Source organism: Tachyglossus aculeatus, chromosome 19 (genome assembly GCF_015852505.1).
Source record: "Tachyglossus aculeatus isolate mTacAcu1 chromosome 19, mTacAcu1.pri, whole genome shotgun sequence".
Lineage (NCBI taxonomy): Eukaryota > Metazoa > Chordata > Mammalia > Monotremata > Tachyglossidae > Tachyglossus > Tachyglossus aculeatus.
The window spans coordinates 11613935-11641932 of record NC_052084.1 but is presented as its reverse complement, the minus strand read 5'-3'; positions in this window follow the sequence as shown (position 1 = coordinate 11641932).

Genomic DNA, 27998 nt, shown 5'->3' with positions numbered 1-27998 from the left:
ATTTGCAAGGTATGGAGGTAATTGAATTAAGGGGTATATCAAGATCCCTTATTTTCCTCTTCCTGCACAGGTCTCAGTTTGTAACTTTCAGGGAATTTCAAGGGATCCATTTATTCATCTTGTTTCCTGACTGTGATTGAGAAGTGTTTTGTGAGAAGAACATAGCCCTTTATGTGGCTATGGGGGTCCTATGGTAGTCATTCATATTAATAAATATTGTATTTTACTCTACTGAGCACCTTGTACAGTGCTCTGCTCACAGTAAATGCTCAGTTATGTAAAATTTCACCGATTAATTGGATGTAGAAGAGCTACATATGGAGAGATGCGAACTATTTCTCTTATCACATTTGGGCTGCCAGAAGATGGGATGGCAGAGATAAGAAGTTTTCAGTTGCCAATTCAGATCCATCTCCAGTTTACGTGAGATTTGAAACCTGAATTCTATTCCCCACTCAAAGTAGACTCCAGGAAAGCATTAAGGTGCTCGGTCCTCAGTTTCTTCAGATGTGAAATGGAGTTGGTCTGTCTTATGGCCAGGGAACACGTCTACCAACTCTGTTACATTGTACTCTCCCAAAAACTTAGTACAGTGCTCTGCACATAATAAGTGCTCAATAAATATGATTGATTGATTAATTAGCTACCTCCATTACAGAAAAAAATTAAGGAGACCATTGAGATAATCTTTGCTTTGAGTTCCTTATGAGTGCAGTACTAAGTGTAGGATAATATTGTTATCAAGAATTCTCCTGAAAGTGATCTCTAATGAATGTAACTTTAAAAAGTACAATTAAATTTCTTCCGACAGATGGTTTGGGGTGCCATTGCTTTGTTTTGCCCCTTTTGAATGAAGATAAGTAAAATTTGACATTTATCTGATGAGGTTGATCTTCCAACCATCGACTGGCTATTAACTAGTTAGTGTTTAATGCCGACACTGATTCAAGTAACATTAAGGTGCTGACATGTGTATGTGACAGCTTGAGACAAGGGAGACCCAGTGTCAAGTGGACGTGTAGGAAAGGTAGTGAGCCTGGTGTACAGATAGGGGGAGATTTTTCTGGGAAGAAGGGGGTCTTTGGAACAACAGACAGAGGTGAGAGTGAGAGAAGAGAGCTCAGGAGTCAGACTGAAGATGGGCTTGAATGGAGTGACCAGAGGGAGAGATAGTAGGAGAGTCATGAAAAGAGAAGAGTGGCGGCCATCTGGAAAGGTAAGAAAAAAGAGTTTGACTTCAGTGTGGAAGACAAGGGAGTCAGAGGAAGGGTACAGATGTCAAAAGAATTAAATTCAAAGAAAAATCAGGATAAAAACCCCTAGTCTTGGTGTATACCCCTAGATAGCACAGTTGTTTTTTACTAGTCACAGAAATGTAGATTTAATCCTCCTCAAAAGTTAACATTTCAACATTCTACATGCTACAATATGTAAACTTACATAATATGATATAACCTAATGATATGTTACGTGTAGATTTCATATAGATTTGAAAGTTACATCACTGATGATGAGATTTTTATTGATGTGGCTGGTAAGACCAATTAACGTACGGCTTGTCTTCCACAGAGTGTGCAGATAAGGGTTGCCCTTTGCTTCACTGTTGTATTTCTTATTCTTAGAATCTGGTGCCATTTTGTTTCTCTGTCTTTCTGTCCCAATCTTCCCAAAGCCTTCAGTTTACAGATTAGAAAGAAATTTGAACACCCAAAACCTGGAAAGAGGATGAGCAAATCCTTTAGAGAAAGTGGTTTGAAAATTGAAGGACCTATATTGGTTGAAGGGTTGGCCATTCGGATCCTGGTTCATGAAAAATTTCCCTGAATAAATGGTTTGAGAAGGAGTTGGTGTGAAAATAGCTCATGTGAAAAGCAGGGTCTTATTGAGCCTGCTGGCAAATATTGCAGAAATCAAAGCCCTAATTGCTGCTGTTTTTTTAACAACATGTATTTCCTTTTGCAAGTCAGAAGATCTGGCTAGGTGTTACAAATGTAAGCCATCAGGATTCATCTTAAATTTTCTTGCTTTAAGTGGATTGCATATAACATATGTCTGAGCGGGATGTGGAGTTCAGTGTAGATTAATCAAATCTTAGAGGCTGACAAAGTGATTGTGGACTTGGACAGGGAATATATATGCCTATGTGTGTATTGAGCACTCAACCTTCCACAAGATTGATTGTCTCAGCCAGCCCAGCAGGGCTAAAGTGGTATTGGGGTTTGCTGGGGATTATCCTAGGAACCTATGGGGAGAGCCCCATGTAGTAATAATAATAATAATAATGGCATTTATTAAGCGCTTACTATGTGCAAGGCACTGTTCTAAGCGCTGGGGGTATACAAGGTGATCAGGTTGTCCCACAGGGGGCTCACAGTCTTCATCCCCATTTTACAGATGAGGTAACTGAGGCCCAGAGAAGTTGTGACTTGCCCAAAGTCACACAGCTGACAAGTGGCAGAGCCAGGATTTGAACCCATGACCTCTGACTCCAAAGTCTGTGCTCTTTCCACTGAGCCACGCTGCTTCTCAATGTAGTAATGGTAGTAGTAGTAAGAGAGTTTATTAAGCACTTACCATCGTAGAGTCCTGTTTTAAGCCCTGGATGAGAAATCACATGGAGGATATTAGACAAGGTCCCCATCCCTTGTGGGCCTCACAGTCTAAGACTTTAAGGGGAAAGTAGGGATTGGAGACAGATGCTTCAGGAAATCAATTGTATTTACTGAGTACTTACTGCATAGAAAGCCCTGTAGTAAGCACTGCAACTGCAACATTGAAGCACACACAAACAAAACAACAATGGAGGGGTCCAAGGGTACACAGGAGCAGCTTTTTAAAAAATCCCTCGCTCAGCCTGCATGGCGCAAGCTGGGTGCAGGGACCCTTGGTGGCAGGAGAGTAGGCAGTGGTTACAAGGTGCTTTCTCAGCGACTGTGAGCCCATGACCTACTGGGCAAGACTGTGTGGCTATCCAATAGTTACACTTAGATTAGATATAGAATTAAGCACTTAATGTGTTCAAAGGGACTGAACTAAGTGCTAGGAAAGAGTATGCAAGTGGGAATTATTAGATAAAGACCCCGGACAGATAAGACATCGAAACGGTACACAAACACCGGAAGAATAGATGTTAACAACCGAAGCAGGCCTTTAGAGGCCAGTGTAGAGTTTGGGATTGGCTCAGAGAGCCACAAGAAGCAGGATGGATTCATTCATCCCCAGAAGACCCTGGAGACCTGACCCTGTGTACCTCCAGGGGTGGCGAGGTGGGAATGAAAGACTTTAAGTATTGTAATCTTTAAGAACAAAATGTGAAGCAACAAAGGGTGGTGAGTGGGGAAACTCAAATAGGGTCATCTCTACCCCGTCCCCTATTCCCAGCGCCAACACCCAGCATGAATGTATATACCTTTAAACTCTGTTTTACCCCTCTACCTGTGTTGCCTGTTTCCCCTATAGATTGTAAACTCCTAAAGGGCAGGGATCTTTCCCTCTAACTCAACTGCATTCTCCTGAGTGTTTAGTACAGTGACAGAGGAAACCCTCAGTAAGGGCAGAGAACATATCTAAGAACTCTGTTATATCTAAGAGCTCTGCCCACAGTAAGCATTCAATACATACTATTGATTGATTGATAATAATAATAATAATAATAATAATAATAATAATAATAATGGCATTTATTAAGCACTTACTATGTGCAAAGCACTGTTCTAAGCACTGGGGAGGTTACAGAGTGATCAGGTTGTCCCATGGGGGCTGACAGTCTTAATCCCCATTTTACAGATGAGGTAACTGAGGCCCAGAGAAGTTAAGTGACTTGCCCAAAGTCACACAGCTGATAATTGGCGGAGACAGGATTTGAACCCATGACCTCTCACTCCAAAGCCCGTGCTCTTTCCACTGAGCTATGCTGCTTCTCATAAATATTATCTATTGATTGACCCAGTTAGCAGAAGAACCATCTACAATGGGTGAAGAAACAAGTGCCGACTGCCATTTTGAGAGAGGCTGCCAGAATGGATCAATCGATCAATCAATCGTATTTATTGAGCGCTTACTATGTACAGAGCACTGTACTAAGCGCTTGGGAAGTACAAATTGGCAACACATAGAGACAGTCCCTACCCAACAGTGGGCTCACAGTCTAAAAGGGGGAGATAGAGAACAGAACCAAACATACCAACAAAATAAAATAAATAGGATAGAAATGTACAAGTAAAATAAATAAATAAATAAATAAATAAATAAATAAATGGAGTACTTGTAGCTCTTTCTCTGTCACTGCCAGTTCTGGGGCACTATGGGTAAGCCTGCAGTTGGCAGCCACAAGACCTTACAGGTGTCCAGAAATCCTTAGTGAACCCCATCTGTGACAGCTACCATGAATTTGAGTGTTGGGGAGCACCATTGGTTGGGGAGTTCATCAGAGCTTTCACATCTGTAGCTGTTCAGAAACATTCATTTACATTTTGGGGAGGAGGAAAGGAAAGCGATGGCAATGAATGGAACCAGGTGTGCTGTATCTGGGAAGGATCCTTATAAGAAGTGAGTCTTACATGTTTTGTTATGTTTTGAGGGCATGGGAGTATGTTTTGGTGCAGAGGAGCAGGAAGGTGTTATCATCAATGGTATTTGAGTGCTTACTATGTGCAAAGCACTGTACTAAGTGCCTAAAGGGGAAGTAACTGTCTTGTGAATGGCCAAGAGGCTGGAGAGGGTAAGCTATGCACAAAGGAAAAGAAATGGTTTTCATTGATAGTCAGAAAGAATAAGACAAGAAGGAAATGCACACGGAAGGAGGGGGAAGAGTGAGAGAAGCTGAAAGTCTAGGAGTTGGAAAGACAAGTGGGAGACATCACAGTTCAGAGAGGGGAAGTGATATGATCCTAAAGACACTTGAGAAATATCATTTCTGTAAGGATTCCATATTTTTGAATTAATTGAATGAATAAATCTGCATGTGTCTCAGAGACTACTTCTTTGCTCTTAGCTGGACCTTATTATTTTTAGCAGTATTTGTTAAGCACTGTTCTAAGTACTGTGAACTTCATTCAGATAGATGTTCATGCCTCGGGCACACTGAGGGCATCTATGGCTGCTTTTACTTTGGCAAATGTTTTGGCTATGAGTGCCACATCTTCTGCTTCTGAATCACGTGGGACACATTGGGCACTATTTCTCAGCTGCCTAATCTAGTTAGGCATTCCATTCTGGATACAGTTCACAGTATTGATTTTAATTGATCTAGGGCATCTGGTTCCTGGAAGGATCGCTGCTTTTTCTTTACAGACCTGCCCAGTTGCACACTTCCCTCAGCTAATGATTCTTGGTTTGACTCTGGGTTATTTACTATGGTCAGTCTTCCTTACAGAAATTTCTTCCCCATCTGATCAAAATATGTGGGACAGCGCAGTGACGGGAGCTTCGTACTTTTAAAACAGGATTCCAGCTGAAGGCGCAGAAATGTCATTCTAGAGAAAGAGAGGCAGTGTTGCCTAATGGATAGAGCCTGGGCCTGCTACTTGTCGTCTCCGTGACCTTGGGCAAGTCACTTAACTTCTCTGGGCCAGGCTCTGTTCTATGCACTGGAATAGGCCCAAGCACAACTATGTGCTGTTTGAATAGGGATCTGGAAGGAGAATTGTAGTGGGTCTCAAGGAGGGATCAGGGAGTTCCCCCTAGAGAAACACTCTAAGTTGTCCTTGTCCTGCATGGGGCTCACGGCTTAAGAGAGGGAGAACAGGTATCTTATCCCCATTTTTACACCTGAGGCACAGTGAAGTTAAGTGACTTGCGAGGTCACACAGCAGGTGAGTGGCTAAAGCTGAGATGAGAGTCTGGGCCTTCCGATGCCCAGGTTCATGGTCTTTCCATTACATCATGCTGCTTCTCTGTATGTCATTGTAATATGCGATTTTGGTTTGGGAACCCGTGGGCAAAGCTAAGTAAATGGTGTCTGGTCAGGTCTCCATGTCCTCACTGGACGATGTGCTACCCAGGAACTAAATCAATGACCAGTGTTTTACTGATGCAACTCTGTGTGGTTGGTGGGGTGGCCTACCAACTCCGTTGGATTGTACTTTCCCAAGTGCATAGTACAGTGCTCTGAACACACTAAGTGCTCAATAAATGCCATTGATTGATTGATAATATTTCACTAGGTGCAGGTTGGTATACTAGTTCACTGTTTATTACATACTGAATCTCGGTGGCATCTAGTCTCCGATGCGCTTAGTACAGTGCTCTGCACAAAGTAAGTGCTCAATACCATTGATTGATTGACCAAAAGTCATGTTAAGGCTGTGAACAGGCTGAGTATTCATTCATTCAATCATATTTATTGAGCACTTACTGTGTGCAGAGCACTGAACTAAGCGCTTGGGAAGTACAAGTTGGCAACATATAGAGACAGTCCCTACCCAACAGCGGGCTCACAGTCTAGAAGAGTCTAGAACAGTCTAGAGTATGCAGGAGAGCTCATTGTGGTCAGGGAATGTGTCTGTTCATTGTTGTATTGTACTCTCCCAAGTGCTTAGAACAGTGTTCTGCACACAGTAAATGCTCAATAAATATGATTGAATGAATGAGAGGCAGGCCATGAGATGTGGTACACCATGTCCAAATCCTTACCTTTAAGTGGCACACTGGGTGCTTTCAGAGAAAGAAATATGTTTACCCACATCAGAAGGTTGGATGAGATAGTGTGGTGTAGGGAGCACAACTGCTGATTTTACAGCTTTTTTTCTTTCCGCAGGCTTAACGTTGCTTGAAACATCTTTGCTCTTTTCTGGGCTTTTATATAATGAACATATTGGACTAAAGGAGGCAGGATAAGGAGGAACACCTTTCAAGAGTTAAACTGTAAGCTCATTGTGGACAAGGAATGGATCTACCCACTCTGTTGTATTGTACTCCCCCAAGCACTTAGTATAGTGCTCTGCACTCAGTAAATGCTCAAATACCGTTGATGGTTAGAGAGGAAATGTTGGATCAGTGACCAGAGCAAATGGGTAGACCAGAAGGTAGCAGTAGAGGTTGACTTGTAAATAATTCCAAACATATCAATAAACAAGTAATTAGTTGCACCATAAAATCTACATTGTCTGGCTAAATTATGGACACAACAAAAGAGATTTCACATTGAGAGAATAATAGATATTTTTCAATCAGGGGACTGTTTCAGAAAGAAGACTTCAAACTAGGTACATTACTGCCATGATTCTTCCTTTACTTATGGGAAAGAAATAGATCATAAAGTTGGAATAAAAGCCCTGAGGTTAACTGAGTTGACTTCACAAGTTATACAATGTGGTGCCAAAATGAAATGGTTTCTATTATTAGTTCTTTTGCTTTTTTTTAAAAGCAGACATGAAAAACCAAGGTAAATTGAATTTCACTGTGTGAATCAAACCATAGATATTTTACCCATTACTTTTTTTCATGTCATAAACTGAGACTCTTAAAATACCTTTGCCCCCAAATTTTCAATCTTCCCTTATTGTTAGGGAAATGGATGAGAGTTTCATTCCTTGAAGTAAATATTTTATGGTAAAATTTAGAGTTTAATGCAGGCTGAGGAAGCTTTCCTTCCAGTAGCAGTAGGGAGCTTATGGGAGAGCAGAAGTAAAGACTTTTTCTCAGAATTCATGTGTCAGTAGCATTTATTGAACATGTACTCTTTGAGAAGCAGCATGGACTAATGGGCCTGGGAGTCAAAGGACTTGGGTTCTAAATCCCTGCTTTGCCACTTGTCTACTGGGTGATTTTGGGCAAGTCATTTAACTTCTCTATGTCTTCTACTTAGACTGTGAGCCCCGTGTGAGACAGAGACTGCATCCAACCTGATTAACTTGTATTTACTCCAGCACTTAGAAAAGTGCTTGGCATATGATAAGCATTTAACAAGTACCATAAACACTAATAATGAAGTTTGATGAATACTATACTAAGCACTTGGGAGAGTACCACGGAGTTAGTAGAAACAATCCCTGCCCTTGAGGGGTTTGCAGTCTAGTTTACAGACTTACAATTCTAGAATTGAATATTATCCTGAACTTTCATAAAATAGGTTATTTGGAAACTGTCTTTTAAAAAAATTAACAATAATAATAATTGTGGTATTTAAGTGCTTACGATATGCCAGACACTGTTCTAGGTGCTGGGATTGATACAAGATAATTGGGTTGGAAACAGTCCCTGTTTTATAATGGCATTTATTAAGTGCTTACTATGTGCAAAGCACTGTTCTAAGGGCTCAGAGTCTTAATGCCCATTTCACAGATGAGGGAACTGAGACACAGATAAATTAAGTGACTTGCCCAAGGTCACACAGCAGATAAAAGACAGAGCTGGGTTTAGAAACCAGGTCCTTCTGATTCCTGGGCCTGTGCTCTATCCCACTAGGCCACTAAATTCAGTATGTCATCAGATAACAGGATTTCTTGTGATTTTTAGCTCCACACGGTCAATTTTTGGATTTCAGTGGTGTATGCTGGCTTTCTCTGCAAAACATGCTGTAGAAATGTATTTCTGGAGGCTGTCTTTTGTCTTCTGCCAGGAGGGCCTGGGCAAAAAGTGAGATTCCTCTTAATCGCAACTGGGGAATGGAGGGGACCCATGATTAATCAATTGTTCTTACTGTGTGCAGAGCACTTTACTAAGCTCTTGGAAGAGTACAGTATAACAGAGTTGGTAGATACACTCCCTGCCTTCAAGAAGCTTACAGTCTAGAGGGAGAATTATGGTGACCAGGCCCATAGGAAGGGAGACCCGAACTGGGCTCCATCTTTTCCAGCACCTTTTGTGGGGCACCTCAGCAGGAAGAGAGGTTCTGAGCTGGCTCTTTAGAGCACCTACTCCTCTGAAGAGCAGCTCAGGAGCAAGGGAGGAAGGATCAGTGTCCCCACTTGTTGCTTGGTGGCCCAGACGGAAGGGAGGATTCTAAGAAATGGAGTTTGGTTCCCTCGGCCTAAGAGTGAGTCCTTGGAGGTCAAAGTCCTCATTCCAGGTCCTCCAGCTGACAACAAGTGAAGGTCTACAGTTAAATTAAACTATTTCAATGCCACATGATGTGAGTCGTATCTCTGAACAATGCTGGGTGAGAAGAGCAGCCTGGGAGACATCAAGTCTCTAGATTGTAAACTCACTGTGGGCAGGGAATGTACCTACCAACTCAGTTATATTGTACTCTCCCAAGTGCTTAGAACGGTACTCTGCACACACTAAGTGCTCGATAAATGCCATTGGTTGACTGTCTGAAGTCTCCTGCCTTTGGCAGTTTGCACCTAAAGGGATATTCCAACTCCCACCTACTAGCTGGTCGTGCATTATATGACTTACATATTCCGATGGCCAGCCAACAATCGATACACAAAACAACGGTGATTATTTAAAACTCAACCACACTCTTAATCAATCCATTCAGTCCATTGCCTTTCTTTGTACCAAAATCTGCCACCAGAGTTTACCACTTAAGTGACTACTGAGATAACATTCGATTGATTTCTTTTTTTGAAGTTGATATTATTCCCTGATTAAATATCCCTCCCCTGTAAATTAACTAAGCTACAAGTATTGTCTCGTACCATCTAACCCTCTTATTCAGAGGTTGTCTTCTGATCCATAACCCTGATCCAACCATATGGGATTTTTATTATTTAAATACGGGGCTGTGGTAAACCACAGAGTAATAGGAAGAAAGATTTTTTTCTTTGGCATTCCTCTACCACATGATTTATTCTCTTTTTCCTTAATTGTTTGGCTAATGGAAAAGGAATGACACTTAGCAAAAGAAATAATTTGGGGCCTGCTGTTAGCAGATTGGCACTTCCCAAAATATGTGGTATAAAAAACAAAACAAAACAAAACAAGAGTAAATAAATGAAATAGTTTGCTCCAAATTATTTACTGTGGATTCAAGGAGATGAGAGCATGTTTTCTGATGGAAGATGAGAGAAACTTGCTCAGATCAGCATTTCATGTCCTTTGAAAAGACAAGCCATCTCGGGGATGGGGTTTCACCAGGGGCGCTGCCTTGGCTTTGAAGAAAGGCACAGGGAGGAACTGGAGATCACATCCCCTTTGTCCCAGCAGCTCTTGACCTGGGCCAAGCTTCAGGAAGAATGTTATTGTTTTTGGCTCAGGAAGAGAAGCTATCAGCCAGAGTTGTTACAGGGCTGTTCCGATCGAGCATCTCACTGCAAGCAAGGGGACCGATTTTTCTGGTTCTAATGATAGATATATCAGGGGAAGGCTAGGTAATGTGTGTTCACTGGAGATCATCCAGTTAAATCTTTTCAGCTTTCAGACCTTGCATTTGGGAATAAGAAATAGGTATTGGGAGGTCCCTCCCCTCCAAGGAAACCCCACCCAACCACTGCATGAAGTCCTGCCTATGGACCTCTCCAGTCTTTGACTTTTCCACCAGCTGATCAGGAGGTTTTCCCTTTATATTTCCACTTCCATCACTAGTAACGTTTCTATGCAGGCTCTAGGGAAAGAACTATCCCATTTCCAGGTGGAAAGCTACAGGCACCCTCCATCCTCCAATTTCATACATTTCCATGGTTCCACATCACTCTTGGGCATTTGTTCCATGGTTCTTACTACCATTGATCCTTCCTGTTTTATTAATTTTAAAGTGTGGGGGTGTTTTTGTGAATGTGCTGTTTCAATTATGTGTGGGCAGTGCTTTTACAGCCCCAAGAAAGAAACCTGCAGGCATCTTGGTACACAGGGTAATGGTATGGTGAGTAGATTAGGAATATGTAGGGATTGTTAAAATATTACCAGATTTAACCCAACTCCCCCACAGTTCTTTTATAAGATTGATTAATCTTCTCCCACCCAATTCAATTTATTAAAGTTTGGCTTGGCATTTTCAGTACTAAAATGAACCTGTTGATTTACAAATTCATCTAGTTCCTCCATTATGAATTGATGTCAATTTAGCAGTTTTGTGTGATGAATGACCAGTGTCCTCCCTATCTTTGATAGCTACAAGGTGGATTTTTTAAATGGTATTAAGCATTTACTGTGTACTAGGTACTGTACTATGAGCTGGGTTTGATAAAAGGTTATTTGGGTTGGACACAGTCCCTGTCCCTCATGGGGTTCACAGTCTTAATCCCCATTTTACAGCTGAGGTAACTCAGGCACTTGCCCAAGGGACTTGCCCAAGGTCACACAGCAGACAAATGGCAGAGCCAGAATTAGAACTCAGGTCCTTCTGGCTCTCAGGCCCGTGCTCTATCCACTAGTCCATACTGCTTCTCTATCACTATCTATCTCTATCTTGTCTCCTCTTTCTAGACTGTGAGCCTGTTGTTGGGTAGGGACCATCTCTACATGTTGCCAACTTGTACTTCCCAAGTGCTTAGTACTGTGCTCTGCACACAGTAAGCACTTAATAAATACAATTGAATGAATGGATGAATGAATATCACAGATTTGGGACTGCAATAACTGAAAAGTTTTTGATCACTTTAAAATGGATCATGGATTCTTTTCTGGGGAAGTTGTCTTCTCCCCACTCTTTATGGAGCCTACAGTTTCTGAGAAAGTAGTTCCAGGGTTCATCTTTCCTTGTATTTCTAGTGTGGGTGACAGTCACCATTCTTCCCGAGTATAAAGCCCTCGATTCAAAAATCAACATTTGGATATTTTGGGAATTGACTCTGGAGCCTGGTTCCCAAATCAAGCAGGGGTGGCTGCGGTGCCAACAGGTAGCCGTGAGATTGTATGTGTTCCTGTTTTGCGTCACTTGCAAATGCCAGAAAGGGGCAGTCTTCCCAAAGGCACATTTGCCATGCAGATGTTGTTCGATGTGAATCCTAAAAATAAGAGCTAAAATAAACTCTGAAATCTTTGAAATTGAAACCTGATTTTACCCTAAGTAAAAAATATGAATAAAATGTAATGATCACTTCCTAAAGCCTATATATATCTTTAAACCCCAATTATATAGTGGTGCTGTCTCTTTCTCTGGTTGGGGTATTAGTTAAGTAATGCTGGTGTCTACTGGGTGGCTGCAAGGGTTAATGCTGGAAGGAGAACAGTGAGATTTAGAGAAGTTAAGTGAAGAGACCAAGGTCCCAAAGCAGGTTATTGGCAGAACAGGGCTTAGAGCCTAGGTCCTCTGGCTATCAGTGTCATGTATTTTGTCATTACTGTTGACTGGCTCAAGCAGTCATGTGGAAACCAGGCAGCTGATTGTCACTCCCAATCCAGCAATGCTACCCAGGCAGTTGTGGGTGGCAATGGACAGCAGAAGGAGTGACTGGAGGCTGGCACCCAAACAGTGAAATGAGTTTTCAAGGAGGTTGTATGTCATTCTCGACTGTGAACCCGTTGTGGGCAGGGATTTTCTCTATTTGTTGTTGAATTGTACTTCCCAAGTGCTTAGTATAGTGCTCTTCACACAGTAAGTGCTCAGTAAATACAATTGAATGAATCCTCAAATTCCCACAATGTCCCACAAGAGCCAGTTCAGCCACAATCGTGATGTCGAAGGTAGGAGACCCTACTTCATCCCATCTTAAGCCTTTCAAAAAGAGGGACGGAACTCGAAAAGCAAGGCAGTCCCACCTAATATGGAATATCTGCTCACCTCACTAGAGAGCCCTCTTAAGATGCTTTCAATCCATCAACCATATATGTTGAGCACTTACTATGTGTAGGCCTGTACTGAGCACTTGGGAGAGTACAGTGTAACAGAGTTGGTGGACATGTTCCCTTCCCACAACAAGCTTACAATCTAGAGGGGAGGCTACCATTAATATAAAGTCATCTTACCCTATGGTACTTGAAGAAGCTCAAACTCTCAGAGATTTGTGGGGAACCTATATCTCAGCCTTCTCCTTAGCCCTTATCATCATCATCATCTTCCTCCCTTTCTCCTTCTTTCTGTTCCTCCTCCTCAAATGTGTTTATTTCTCCTCTTCTTGTTCCTCCTTAAAAATATTTATTAAGAATCTGTGGGGTACAGAACATTTTACTAGGCATTTCACAGACTTCAGGGATGAAAGATGTTGTCCTTGCCTTGGAGGAATTCACAGGAGACATGAATTAATGAAGATAACAATAGCTAGAAGAATGAGAGAGCATATACTAAGCTCTAGTGTAAACAAATCAATAATAGGTAAAGATAAGTGAGATATCTGAAGGGATGGCACAATTAGGTAGGGACTAATCAGGGAATATCTCGAGAGGATGGCTTTGTGGAAGTATTTTGCTTCAAAGAAGTATAATTTGGCAAAGGGAAATGGGGAAGGGTGATTCTGGTGGGGAAAATGAGTGAGGGATGGATCAGAGGCAGGGGAATGGAGGGTCAGGACATTCAGGTTTTCTAGGAGGAGTCTAGAAGAAGGAGTCTTCTAGACTGTGAGTCCACTGTTGGGTAGGGACCATCTCTATATGTTGCCAACTTGTACTTCCCAAGCGCTTAGTACAGTGCTCTGCACACAGTAAGCGCTCAATAAATACAATTGATTGATTGAGGAATCCAAGTCATAAGGTGTGATGAGAGAAGACAGCAGATTGATGAGGGATAGTTGCCAGAGAATTTGGGAATTAATGGTCAGGATTTGCACCCTTTATTCACCCTTCCCTCAGTTCCATGGCACGTATGCACATAGCCATAATTTATTTATATTAATGTCTGTCCTCCCTCTCTAGACTGTAAGCTCATTATAGGCAGGAACCGTGTCTGTCAACTCTGTTGTATTATATGCTCCCAAGTATACAGTGCTGTACACACAGTAAGTGTGTAAGTGAGTAAGTGCTTAATAAATGTGACTGAATGATTGTATCCCACTCTGCTTCCATGCCTCTCTGTTTTCTGTCATTGTCCTGCTAGGCCTCTCCCCACTTTTTTACGGTATTTGCTAAGTGCTTACTATGTGCCAGGCACTGTTCCAAGCTCTGGGGTAGATACGAGGTAATCAGGTTGGACACAGTCCATGTCCCACATGGGGCTCACAGTCTTACTCCCCATTTTACAGATGAGGTAATTGAAACATAAGGAAGTGAAGTGACTTGCTCAAGGTCACACAGCCAACAAGTGCAAGAGCTGGGATAAGAACTCAAGTCCTTCTGACTGCCATGCCCATGCTTCCACTCTTAGCTTCCTTTCCTACCCAAGGTCCTTGGGGAAAGAAGAAAGCCTCCAAGAATCTGCACTCTGACTAGCTCCGCTCTTCCAATCCACCAAATAATGCTTCAGTCTCCTCTTTTGCTTTGGCCTTGAAGACCCCAGAAAACATCAAAAACTTAGTTAAGGGAGCCAGCTTGCCTTTTGGTAGGCTAGCAGATAGTCTGGCAACATTAGAGCATCAAATGACGAAGTCTCTGACACCCATATGGTAGGTTAACCTAGGATGTCATGTCCCTTTCCAATTTTGTGACAGTTTCATTAAGTTCCTTCTAGTGCCATATTCAACATGAGATGGAAAGGCAACTGATAATGAGATGCTGGAACAATTAGTTCATGGACATAAAAGCCATACTTGCTACAACTCTTCATGGAGACAGGACACTTAAGGAAGTGCAGAGTGCTTAAATGTAGGGTAATGACTTCAACCAAGATGGGCTGAAGGGTTGCATTTGGGACAGCTTAAAGCATCAGGGCCTAAGGGAAGCAGCATGGCCTAGTGGAAAGAGTGTGGGTCTGGGATTTAGAGGACCTAGGTTCTAATCCTGACTCCACCACTTGTCTGCTTCATGGCTTTGGGCAAGTCACTTCATTTCTCTGTGCCTCAGTTACTTCATCTGTAAAATGGGAATTAATAATGATAATAATAGTGGAATTTGTTAAGCACTTACTATATTCCAAGCACTGTTCTACTTGCTGGGGTAGATACAAGGTTATTAGGTTGGGTGTAGTCCCTGTCCCATGTGGGGCTCACAGTCTTAATCCCCATTTTTACAGATGCAGTAACTGAAGCACAGAGAAGTGATTTGCCCAAGGTCACACAGCAGACAAGTAGTGGGGCCAGGATTAGAACCCAGCTTCTTTGGGCTTCCAGGCCCTGCTCTATCCATTATGCCACACTGCTTAAGACAGTGGGACCCATGAAGGGCATGGACTGTGTCCCAACCTGATTAGCTTCTCTGTTCCCCAGTGCTTAGGACAGTTCCTAGCAAAAAGTAAGCGCTTAACAAATACCACAAGCAGAAAAAGGATTCTATGTATGTCACATGATCATACCCTCTGCTGGCGGCAGGTTGGCATATACCAAGCACATGTGGTCAGAAACCAGGGTCAGGGCAAAATGAGTAGAGTAGAGAAAAGAGATTCAGCCTGGTTGAGAAGGCAAAGATAATGGCATTGAGAGACCAAAAACCAGGGGAGGAGAGGTCTTGAAGAGTTGGGAAGGTCAACCACTCCTGGTAAAAACTAGAATAGAAAAAAGAAATGACATATAAATTGTAGGGTAGAGAGGGAGAGAAAGCAGAGATCTTACGTTTCCTGCCAAGGCTCAATCACTTGTGTGCATGCTTAAATATTCCATAATGTGAGTTTTCAACACCTGCTTTGAGTAGAACGATCTTCTGAGAACCACCACTTCTCTGGTTAGAATGCAGTGTGATGCTGGAAGAAAGTTAGGTGAATGCATGCAGGACAAGCCTCAAGTACTGGGTCTTTTCTTAATGCTGGATTCATCAAGAATGTAACCCTTATGCCATAGGAGAGCTGAGGTTATACATGTGTGTAAAAATGGTCTTTCAGGGTTGACAATGATGATGACCTTCTATGTTTATCGAACACCTATTGAGTATAGAGCACTGTATAGCCAAAGGTATAAATAACGTGGTCCTATTAAAGAGCTGACTATCCAGGAAAATTTGCCAACAGATGACTTTACCATGGAGTAGTTAGTTGGGAATGGAGTGATTCAACTGGAGATAAACCATATGAAGACCTTAAAATTGAAGTGGGAATAAAGGGTAGGGGGTAGAGGGGCCACCCATTTGCTCCCACCCCCACTCCCCACGGACCACTGAAAAGCATAATAATACTGATGGCATTTATTAAGCTCTTACTATGTGCAAAGCACTGTTCTAAGTGCTGGGGAGGTTACAAAGTGATCAGGTTGTCCCACGGGGGGCTCACAGTCTTAATTCCCATTTTACAGATGAGGTAACTGAGGCTCAGAGAAGTTAAGTGACTTGCCCAAAGTCACACAGCTGACAATTGGCAGAGCTGTGATTTGAACCCCTGACCTCTGACTCCAAAGCCTGTGCTTTTTCCACTTAGCCACGCTGCTTCACAAGAGCACAAGACCTGGAATTCTGACTCTTCCATTTGCCTGCTGTGTGGCAAGTCACTTAAATTGTAAAATGGGGATTAAATATCTGCTCCACCTCTTCCTTAGGCTTTGAGTCTCAAGTGGGACAGGAATGGGGTCTGGTCTGACTGTAGTTATCACAGTGCTTGGCACATAGTAAGTGCTTACACATACCACAGTTATTATTAGTATCATTATCTCTCTGAGCTATAATTCTCCCCCATCACCACAACACAACACATGCACACACCCCTAGTTATTACTCATGCCTGCCACAACTGTTGAGCTAGGTGGGAAGAAGGAGCAAGGATATCCTTTAGAAACAAATAACTTATTCTAGTCCCGAGATGGAAAATGGCAGGGCTCTCTCTCTCTCTCTCTCTCTCTCTCTCTCTCTCTCTCTTTCTCTCTCTCTCGTGGTGAAAGCAGTAGGTCTTGGATACCAGTGATAAGATTAGTTCTCTCACCCTCTCTCTAGTGCTACAAATAGACCATGTTTGTATATAGAGTCAGCCTGTGATCTCTAGAAGAGCATAACAATTCGGTGTTATGTTAAGCCTCACACTTAACAAGAATTTACAGGTCCTCTTATCACAATGATTTCTCTCAAAAAGAAATTCATTTCCATTCTAGGAGTTTCTGACCTGATAAAGTAGCTGTCCTGAGTTTTCATTTGGCTTATCCTTGAACAAATAATGGCTTTTGGCAAAATAATGAGTATTTGGAAAATATTCTTTGTATCTTTAATTTTTTTGTTTTGACGCGAGCAAAAACCAAGGAAGAGAGAAGAACTTTGTGCACAAAAATAAATTTCTTTTGTGCAAGTGTTAATTTCTCTGGTAAAACTTTCATAGGCAAATGGAATTTAATTTTCCATTCCTAATTTAAAGTGCAATCGGATTTCAATTAGGCATCAGTACAATGGATAGAATTAAAGGTGGGATGGGAGTAAAGACCAAATTGGAATACGCAGTGGAAGGAAACATTGTTTTTCTTTGGGAGAGTGATCATAGGATCATATGTGGATGAGGATCAGCGTGTAAAAGCAATACTCCAGCTGCTCTGCTTGATGCTGTGTTTTCCTTCCCTTTTTCTCCATTGTTATCTTTTACCTTTTTTGAAAGAAGCAAGAATCTTTTTCTAGCAAGAAGAAAAAAATACCACATAAAGTAGTGAACATCATGGACTGAAAGCAGGAGACAGAATTCAGGATTGGAAAATGTAGTTTAGTGTGAATTACCAGGGATTTTAATGACAAAAAAAGATCAGTTATTATCCAGGGTTTATTAGTACCCTTAAGACATTCAGCATTGTACTAGGCAGTAGTTAAAGCAGCATGAACTGGTGGAAGGAGCCAGGAGACTTGGGTTCTAATCCAGTTCTGCCTCTTGCCTGCTGTGTGACTGTAAACAAACTGCTTTTTTTGGTTTTGGTTTTTTATGGTATTTAAGTGATTAAATGTACCAGACACTGTACTAACCATGGGGGTAGATGCAAGCTAATCAGGTTGGGCACAGTCCATGTCCCACATGGGTCTCATAGTAGTAACCCCCACTTTAAAGATGAGGCAACTGAGGCACAGAGAAGTGAAGTTACTTGCCCAAGGTCACACAGCCAATAAATGGTGGAGCTGGGATTAGAATCTGGATCCTTCTGACCTCCAGGCCTGTGCTCTGTGCATTCGATTGCATTGCTTCTCAAATCACTTGCATTTTCACTGCTGCAGTTTCCTCCTCTATGAAACGGATTTAAATACATGTTCTCCCTCCCCTTTAGATTGTGTGGGACAGAGATTGTGTCAGATCTAATTGCATTGCATCTATCCCAGTGTTTAGGACAGTGGTTGGCACATGGAAAGCACTGTTCTATTTATTACTGTTCCATTATTGCTCTAAAAGTAGGTATGTTCCTTACCCTCAAGCTGCTTACAATGTAATAAGGGAGCAGGGAAGAATGGAATCAATCAATCAATCGTATTTATTGAGCACTTACTGTGTGCAGAGCACTGTACTAAGTGCTTGGGAAGTACAAGTTGTCAACATATAGAGACAGTCCCTACCCAACAGTGGGCTCACAGTCTAGAAATGGAAGCCTCTCGTGGGCAAAGTTCTGGCCTACCAACTCTGTTGTATTGTACTCTCCCACATACTTAGTATAGTGCTTTAGTATTGTACTTTCCCAAGTGCTTAGCACAGTGCTCTGCATATAGTAAGTGCTCAATAAATGCCATTGATTGATTGCACTGCACCCAATAAGTGCTCAATAAATGCTACTGATTGTCGATTGGCAGACAAACCTTCAAGTGACACAGTAATTAAAAGAAAGGGTTGAGGATGTGGAGTGGACCATCGATTAGCTGGTGGAAAAGATTCCTGCCTTTCCTTTGGTATATTTCCTTTCCTTTCCTGAGGGTGTATTTCCCAGCCCTCCTTCTCCGTGTCCACGAAATATGACATTGATTGCAGAGCTCTTGAAGGAAAAGGGGTAGGGAGTGACAAGGGGATGGCCTGGGCTATAGCGTGCATTTATGTGGCCTTTCTTCCACTATAAATTGCCCAACCCCTCTGCCAGGGGCTGCAGGCAGCAGTGTGTTCATTCTCCTCCTTGAAAAGAGGGGAGATAGGTGAGTCTGTCCTTTTCATCTGTATGGTATCTACTCCAGTGTTTAGTGCTTTGCACATAATAAGCACTTAATGAATACCACAGTAATAATTATTATTATTCACACTGAAGAGATTGCATTGCTAGGAGAGAATCAAACAGAATGGCTGCCGTCCAGTCTCATTTTCCAAGTGAGTCAAAATTTAATCTCGTACTCTTCCATTCCGTCTTTTGAGAGGCAGGATTGGCTTGCGATTATTTGCTAAAAAGCTCCTTATATTAGCAACACTAGACCCTTTCATACATGACACATTTTAATCTATGGAAGGTTACGAGATGCAGTGTTTCAGAGTACTGCTTTTTTACTTTGTAAAAAGGTTCAATCTCCTTTAGGCAGCAAAAGCATCACTCTTGAGAGAAAATATGGATTTCCACCCCCTAACCCCCCTCTCCCCCACCCCCCAAAAAAGTCCGAAAGGAAGCAGTTCAGCCTGCCTAAGTGAAGAACAAGCATTGTGAAAAGAGAAGGCCTGGCTTGAGCGGGATTATCTTCACCATAAAAACACCTGTATAGATTTTTCTGGTCATCTGCAATCCTCCTTTTGAAAACTTTTTCTAAGGTTTGACTTCTCAAGACCCCTTTCCTCTCCAGTAGCTCTGAGAAGGAAGTATTGGATTGAAATGTCTAGTTGGGATGATTCCTACTCTTCCCCAGATCTATTTTTCTTCCTCTACTTTTCTAGCTATAGAAAAGAGAGAGATTCTAGTTCTGCCAATCTGGTGATGTGTTAATATAATAGTAATAATAATAATACTGTTTATGAAATGCCTACTATGTGCCCTGTTCTAAGCGCTGACATAGATACAGGATAAACAGGTCAGACAGCGACTCGGTCCTGCACAGAGCTTCCAGTCTAAGGGGGAGGGAGACTGCATTTTAATTCCCATTTTAGAGATGAAGAAACTGAGGCACAGATGTGTTCAGCGACTTGCCCAATTCACGCAGCAGGCAAGAGGTAGAACTGGGATTAGCATCCAAGTCTCCAGACTCCCAGTCCTTTGTGCTATCCACTAGGCAACACTGTTTCTTAACCTATGCCAGCGGCCCTGCAAAATGACACGTTTTCCTCCCATGGCCCATAGAGTGAGTCTTTTCTAAATGATTGGGCTCTTTGGTTTACATGACCTCTCTTGCCCCGTCTTGGAAAAAGGGTGTTTTTGGTCTTGTCTTAAAGTCCGGGGATCAGCAGGAATAGTGCTTCCAGCCAGGGGAAGATTAGCTCTATCAAAGGGAATCGGGTTCCCTCAAGCAAACATAAGTTCTCAATTAACCCCACTGATCAAATTCACTCACAACAAATGCAGACTAACTCAGACCCCATTGTACATATTTACTAATCTGCAGATTCTATTTCAGGCTGGGGAAATGAGGGGGAAAAAAAGGAAGGAAGGCTCTGTTATGGCAAATTAAAGGTCAGGGTCCTTTAATTAGAAGTGGGTTTCAAACTCATCTAGGATGCAACCGCAAGGGCAAGGGCAGGGGTTGTGCACACCCTTGAGTGCTTTTGTGCAGTCTTTATATCCCTTTATAAGAATCTTTCTTGCAACTGGGGCTGGGGTTCCAATTTCTCCCAGGTGGTTCTGCAGTCTCTCCTCTGCAGTCAATCAGCCAATCATATTTATTCAGCACTTACTGTGTGCAGAGCACTGTACTGAGTGCTTGCGAGAGTGTAAGTATGGCCTAGTGGCAAGAGCATGGGCTTGGGAGTCAGAGGTTGTGGGTTCTAATTCCGCCCCGCCACTTGTCTGCTGTGTGACCTTGGGAAAGTCACTTAACTTCTCTGTGCCTCGGTTACCTCACCTGTAAAATGGGGATTGAGACTTTGAGCCCCACGTGGGACAACCTGATCACCTTGTATCTTTCCCAGTGGTCAGAACAGTGCTTGGCACATAGTAAGCGCTTAACAAATACCATCATCATTATTATCATTATTACAATAAAACAATATAAAAGACACAGTCTCTGGCCACAGTGAGTTTATACTCTAGAGACAAACTTGGTCTCAGAGGTAGGAGCAGCTCTCCCTCTCTCTGAAGTCTGGGTCTTGTGGTATCAATTCTGTAACCATATCAATTCTGTAACCACAAGAGCAGTGGCTGTGGCCTCTTTCCACCACAAAGCGGTACAGGAGGACAGGAGAGGCAGTTCACTGAGCCCAGAGACTGCTTAGTAGCTCTCCTCCTTACAGCATGCCTGAAGCCAAATCGATTAAAATGGTTTAGATCTCATCAAATGCAAAGTGTAATCCTTAACCATTCTGCTCTTGACACCTGCCTGGAGCAGCAAAGGCAGCAGTGGTGGAATTCTGGCAGAACAGTTGTCCCAGGGACCACCTGGGGAAGGTAAAAGGGGTTTATGTCCCTTCCTGGGCTGCTGGTAATTGGCATTGCCTTCATAGTGCCCAGGCTGCCAGTCCTGCCCTGTGCCCCCGGCCATCATTTCCTCTGCCCCTTCAGTAATAGCAATTGTGGTTGCATTTACTGAAAGCCCTCATGGTTGTGGTGCACTTTGCCAGGTGCTTGGGAAGTACAGGATAATGAAGTGACATGTTCCCTGCCCACAGCGAGCTTTTATACTAAGGGGAGAGACAAATATAAAACCAGGTATCTCTACAATGGACAAAATATTTTGTGTATTTGTTGTTTTTTAATGTTTCTTCATTCGCGATGTCTCTGTCTCCAGTCCCTTCTCCCCTCTTATACTCTTTGATTGGGAGCGCCGTGAGGGTCGGGGCCCATGACAAATTCCCACCTAGGGATTCTCTCCCAGGGCTTAGTACAGTGCTCTGTATGCAGTAAGAACTTAATAAATGTATTACAATTAAATGCTATTACTATTTATAATTTTAAAAATAGGCAGGCATATTTACCCGTGTGCTGAGGAGGGTATAAACAAGTTCACAAGTGCTAGAGCTGGCTGAAGGAATGACATGGCTCATGCTGTAAGAAAGCATAGACTGTGAGGCCGTTGTTGGGTAGGGACCATCTCTCTACGTTGCCGATTTGTACTTCCCAAGTGCTTAGTACAGTGCTTTGCACACAGTAAGCGCTCAATAAATATGGTTGAATGAATGAATGCTGAAACAGGTGGGATTTTAGGAGGACTTTGACTGTGACAAGAGCTGTATTGTATCTAATGTAGGGAAGGGAGGGATTTCCAACCCTGGGGAAAAAAGTGTGAGTGAAGGGATGGAGGTAAGAGAGTCCAGAGTGAGGTAAAGCTAGAAGGTTGACTTGGCGGGGAAGAAGACAACGAGTTGGGGAATAGCAGGGGAAGAGAGCAGATACGAATGGGTGGAGCCAGATGGTGGAGAGCTTGGAAGCAAATTGTGGGGCTTTTTGTTTGTTGCAAAGAGACACAGGCAACCATTGGAAGTTGCTATTTCTCTTTCAGAGATGCTAATTCAAGCAGCAGGCAAGCTGCTACCTAACTAAATACAAGCCTCTCTTGCTTTCTCTGTAGGAGAAGTAGTTTTCATTCTCTCTGAGGACAATCTTTCTTTTCTGCATTTATTCAGCCCCCTCTAATTTAGGAATAGGCCAAAGATCCCTCTAGACTATAAGCTTGTTGTGGGCAGTGGACATGTCTACCAACTCTGTTGTACTGTTCTTCCCCAAGTGCTTCGTACCACTCCCTGCACCCAGGAAGAGCTCAGTGAATACCTCGAGTGATTGGTCCTCTTTATGGTAACATTGTCAACAAAACAGCTCACAGTAGAACACTGATTTTTCTCTACAATTTGTTGGGGACTTTGTTTTCTCCAAGTTTCTCAGAATAGAACTGGGGTAAAGGGTGGGTTTATTTGGAAAAGCAGAAGATGTAAAGCCTTTTGATCAGGAAGGTGTGCTGCTGTTAGAGGCTCTGAGCCAAACTCTGAGGTGACACTATTGACACCTGGCTTCTAAAGTCATCAAGTTTAGTCTCTGCAGACATTGTACAGCCTTGGAGGCTTCTTACAACATTCTATTCAAAGATTAGCATTTACACTGGAAAAATCCTGTCAGAAAACACTCCCCACATTGTCAGTGGGATTCATCTTTAAATAAACCAATGATATTTATTCAGCACTTACTGTGTGTAGAATGCTGTACAAGCCCACTGCTGAGAAGCAGCATGGTCTAGTATATAAAGCACGGTCCTGGGAGTCAGAGGACATGGGTTCTAATCTCGGCTTCACCCACCGCTTCTCTGCTGTGTGAACTTTGGCAAGTTACTTCACTTCTCTGTGCCTCGGTTGCCTCATCTGTAAAATAGGGGTTAAGACTGTGAGCCCCACATGGGACATGGACTGTGTCCGACCTGATTAGCTAACCCCAGCGCTTAGTAAAATACTTGGCACATAGTAAGCACTTAACAAATGCCATTAAAAACAAACAAAAAACCTAATGATTTATCTTAAGAACCTTTGAAAAACTTTCTATTTAAAAAGTCTCTACATTTTACTTGCAATTGTTTTCTATTTTATTAGAAAATTAACATGAAAGCAGCATGTTAAGCGTATCGGTATATCTTTATATTGTAGCTAGAATAGTCTATGTCCATTCTCACAATTTCTGTGAAAACTATTGTGATGTGAGAAGCAGAGAATTAAGATTTTAGTGGGAGAAAGCAGCAGAACACAGAAACCCACTGCAGTGATGGGGGAGAAAAAGGAAGAAAGTTTGATGTTCTGCATTTTATTTGAATGACATCTCCAAAGAAAGTGGTGAGCTGGTGTGTGGGCCCATGGTGACTACTGCAAGATAAATTCCAAGACTGGAGGAATCCTTATGCTTGGCCGAAGTGATGGCACACTAAACCCAAATGGAGTCAGGTTCGGCAGTTCTGAAATCTATAACATTGGTATGCATTCCGTTTTATTTCTCAAGTGTTTCTACATCCTGGAATCTGAGCTCTAGACTGAGCTCCCTCCTTCCTCTCACCCTCCTTCCCCTCCCCACAGCATCTGTATATATGTATATATGTTTGTATGTATTTATTACTCTATTTATTTTATTTGTACATATTTATTCTATTTATTTTATTTTGTTAATATGTTTTCTTTTGTTCTCTGTCTCCCCCTTCTAGACTGTGAGCCCACTGTTGGGTAGGGACCGTCTCTATATGTTGCCAACTTGTGCTTCCCAAGCACTTAGTACAGTGCTCTGCACACAGTAAGCGCTCAATAAATATGATTGAATGAATGAATGAATGAATGAATAACAGAGAATCTTCAAATGATCTGGTTCTATACTCTATATCAATTTAACAGGAGTTAGCTCACACAAAATGCTGGAATTGGGACTCAATATATGCCTTTATGTTTGTCTGAAATGCCCCTCAGCTGTATCAGGCCAACATTATTTTATGGACTAAATGATCTTTTTACACTCCACAAAAATAATTGCAATAGAATGAATAAATGGTGTATTTTTAAACAAGTTTAACCCATAATTTAAATTGCAAATCTTCCCATGCCGCTAGAACAGTGCCATCTGTTAATAAAACTGCTCATTCAACAAAGAAAATTATTTTAAAAGTTGAAGGAATGGTGTCTAATGAGCTGTTCATCATGGAAGTCATTGAGTTAGACTATAATTGCTTCGTTATGGAGTCGCTAGTTTGGACGCCCTTATTTCAAGTGATAAATGTTTACAAATTGTTATTCTGCTCTCATGTTTGAAATATTTCAATGTAGAAATGCATCATTGTCTAAAATCACGGCATTCTAATTAAGACAGGCAATTTAAAGTGTAGCTGTTTTGTCAACTGCAGAGACAAGTAACATAAACATAGAGGTAAATTGAAACCCCAATATGTAACTGAGACAAAGAAAAGCCTTTGACTGGAGTATAATTTTGGAGAGTAGAATGACCACCTTTACCATTTTCCAGCTAATAACCTTTCCAAATACCTATTGCTTCTTTTTAATTTGAAATTATTCTTTCACCTTAAGTAAGATGGTTGGAGCTTTACCTCCACATTGTTTCCCTTCTAATAATTTCCTATTACTCCTCTAGAGAGATCACTGCCCCTAACCTCTTGAAATGTACTAAAAGTGATGTAGTGCTTTTAATAAAGGCAGGTGAACTTGGCCCTCTTTGTAGCTTGTTATTACTCTGCTAGAGGCTAAGTCTTCTGCAGGGTCATTCAACCCCTCTCCCTTGGGCCTGGGTTTGTGGAATCCTATGATCCACTCTCCAGAATGGTTTAATGGTAGTCCTGCTTGAAGGCAGAGGGTGAATGGTCACTTCCAAGCATAGTTTATTCTATGGTCATTAGGCTGTGCATTTGAGTCCCTGAGTTAAGCATGGAATCCAGGCCAGAACTTCAATGGCTCATATATTCAGAAATCGATTGTCCAAATTGTGGCTTATGTAGACATTTTGTTTCTCTTTCTGATTAATAGTAATTGTATTTGTTAAGCGTTTACTATATGCTGAGCACTGTTCTAATTGTTCATCTCCCCACCCTATTCTCCATCCCTTTTGTGTCTCCTGTGAACTTAAGCCCATATCCCTGCTAATAATAATAATAGAATATGTTAAGTGCTTACTATGTGCCAGTCACCGTACTGAGCGCTGGGTGGGTAGAAACAAATTGGGTTGGACACGGTCCGTGTTCCACATGGGGCTCACATTCTCAGTAAGCACTTTGGTACTCACCGCACTCCCCCTGTACAGCCCTTATGACCTATCTTTCTACTCCGTTGCTTTCCTTATCTGTAATTTATTTCAGTGCATCTCCCCCATTAGATTGGAAGCCCCTTGAGGGCAGGGATTGTGTCTGCTATTGAGCTTTCCTAAGTGCTTAGGTCTGTTTCCCCAGCTAGGTTGAAAATACCTTGAAGCCAAGGATCGTATCTAGCAATCAATTGAATGTATTGAGGCTTATTATGTGCAGAACACTGTACTAAGTGCTTGGGATAGTGTAATAAAGTACAGTTGGAAGACACATTTCCTGCTCACAGTGAGCTCACAGTCTAGAGGAGGAGACAGACATCACTATAAATTAATAAATTACAGGTATGAGCATAAGTGCATTGGAGCTGAGGGCGAGGTGAATAGAGTAAATCAGGGTGATACAAAAGAGAGTGGGAAAAGAGGAAATGAGGACTTAGGAAAGGCCTTTTGGAGGAGATGTGCCTTTATTAAGACTTTGAAGGTGGAGAGATTAAATTGTCTGTCGGATATAAGGAAGGAGGGCATTCCAGATCAGAGGCAGGATGTTGGTGAGAGGCCGGCGGCAAGATAGACAAGATTAACATAAAGTGAGTAGGTTGGCATTAAAGGAGGGAAGTAATAGGGGAGCAGTGAGGTAAGGTAGGAATGGGCAAGGTGATTGAGTGCTTTAAAGGTGTTAATAAGGAGTTTCTGTTTGCAGAGGTGGGTGGGCAACCACTGGAAGTTCTTGATGAGTGGAGTAACATGGACTGAATGTTTATGTAGAAAAATGATGTAGGCAGCGGAGTGAGGTATGGGTTGGAGTGGGGAGAAATGGGAGGCGGGGAGGTCAGCAAGAAGGCTGATACAGTAATCAAAGAAGGATAGGATAAAATGCTTGAATTAAAGCGGTAGCTGTTTTGGATGGAGAGGAATGGGTGAATTTTAGTGATGTTGTGAAGGTTGAACTGACAAGATTTAGTGATAGATTGAATATGTTCAGCACTTAGAACAGTGCTTTGCACATAGTAAGTGCTTAATAAATGCCATTATTATTATTATTATATGTGGGTAGAATGAGAGAGATGAATCAAAGATAATGCCAAAATTATGGGTTTTTAAGATGGGAAGGATAGTGGTGCTGTCTACAGTGATGGAAAAATCAGGAAAAAGACAGGCTTTGGGTGGGAAAAGGAGTTTGTTTTTAGACATGTTAAGTTTAAGATGTCGGCGAGGCATTCAGGAAGAGATGTCTTTAAGGCAGGAGGAAATGTGAGACTTCAGAGAGGGAGAAAGAAAGTGGCTGGAGGTGTAAGTGGCTGGAGGTGTAGATTGGAAAATCATCTTCATAGAGGTGATAGCTGAAGCCATGAGACTTGAATGAGTTCTCCAAGGGAATTGTTGTACATGGAGAATAGAATACTTACTTTATAGTAGACTCCTAGCATTCAGTACAGTGCTTGGCACTTTGTAAGTATTTAATAATCACCATTGATCCACTGATGGAATAATTCCTCAGGATGTCCAGCATTCCACTGGCTGTTTTTTTCTGCTCCCACATATTGTATTGATGATTTAAAAGAACAATTAAAAATGACTCTGAGATATTTAAGTTGTGACTGATTGATATCTTTGAGCCTGTCTTGTAGTTGTATATCTAAATGATGAAGTTCAGTTGTCAACATTAAATTTTTACGTTAGTAAGACCCCTATATCATTATTTAATGGATTCATTAGAAAAAGTCGCCTATATTAACTGAGTAGAGACAGCTCAGTGAGGCATGATAAATGAAACAAATTACAGTAGATGATCAAAGGAGACTGAATTACAGTGTAGTGAAATACCTGAGCTCATTTTTTGAGATTGCTAATGTTAATACTGAACCTTTAACCTGCAAATGAGAAGCTGATACACAGTTTTTTAAATATGTCTGATTAATTACTGAATACTCCATACCAATAAGAGCAACAAAAAGGGGCATAAAGGTCACTCTCTGTTTATACTGTGATAGCAATGAGCACATTTGAACACAATTACACATTGCCTAAATATAAAATGATCTACATTCTGTTGAATTTTACTTATCTTAATCCGACATATGTAAGTGCTGGTTTGAAATGCCTGAGCCTGCTATAGGTTTGTCTACCAAAAAAAAAAGTGTTCTTATATTTTTAGTCAAGTGAAGTAATTGCCAGTGGTTTATTTGGATAAACTGTAGCAGAAAATAGTCTTCATTTCTGGATTAAGATACCCAGTGTGTTGTTCTATAAATAGCAAATGAAAATGCAAAATGGGAAAATATGTAGCAAAGAAGTATATTCCTTGGCTTTTTTTCCATACTGAAAATTTAGTCCTTCTTAAAAATGATCATTCACCATGTATAAAATAGCTGCAATGTTTTTACA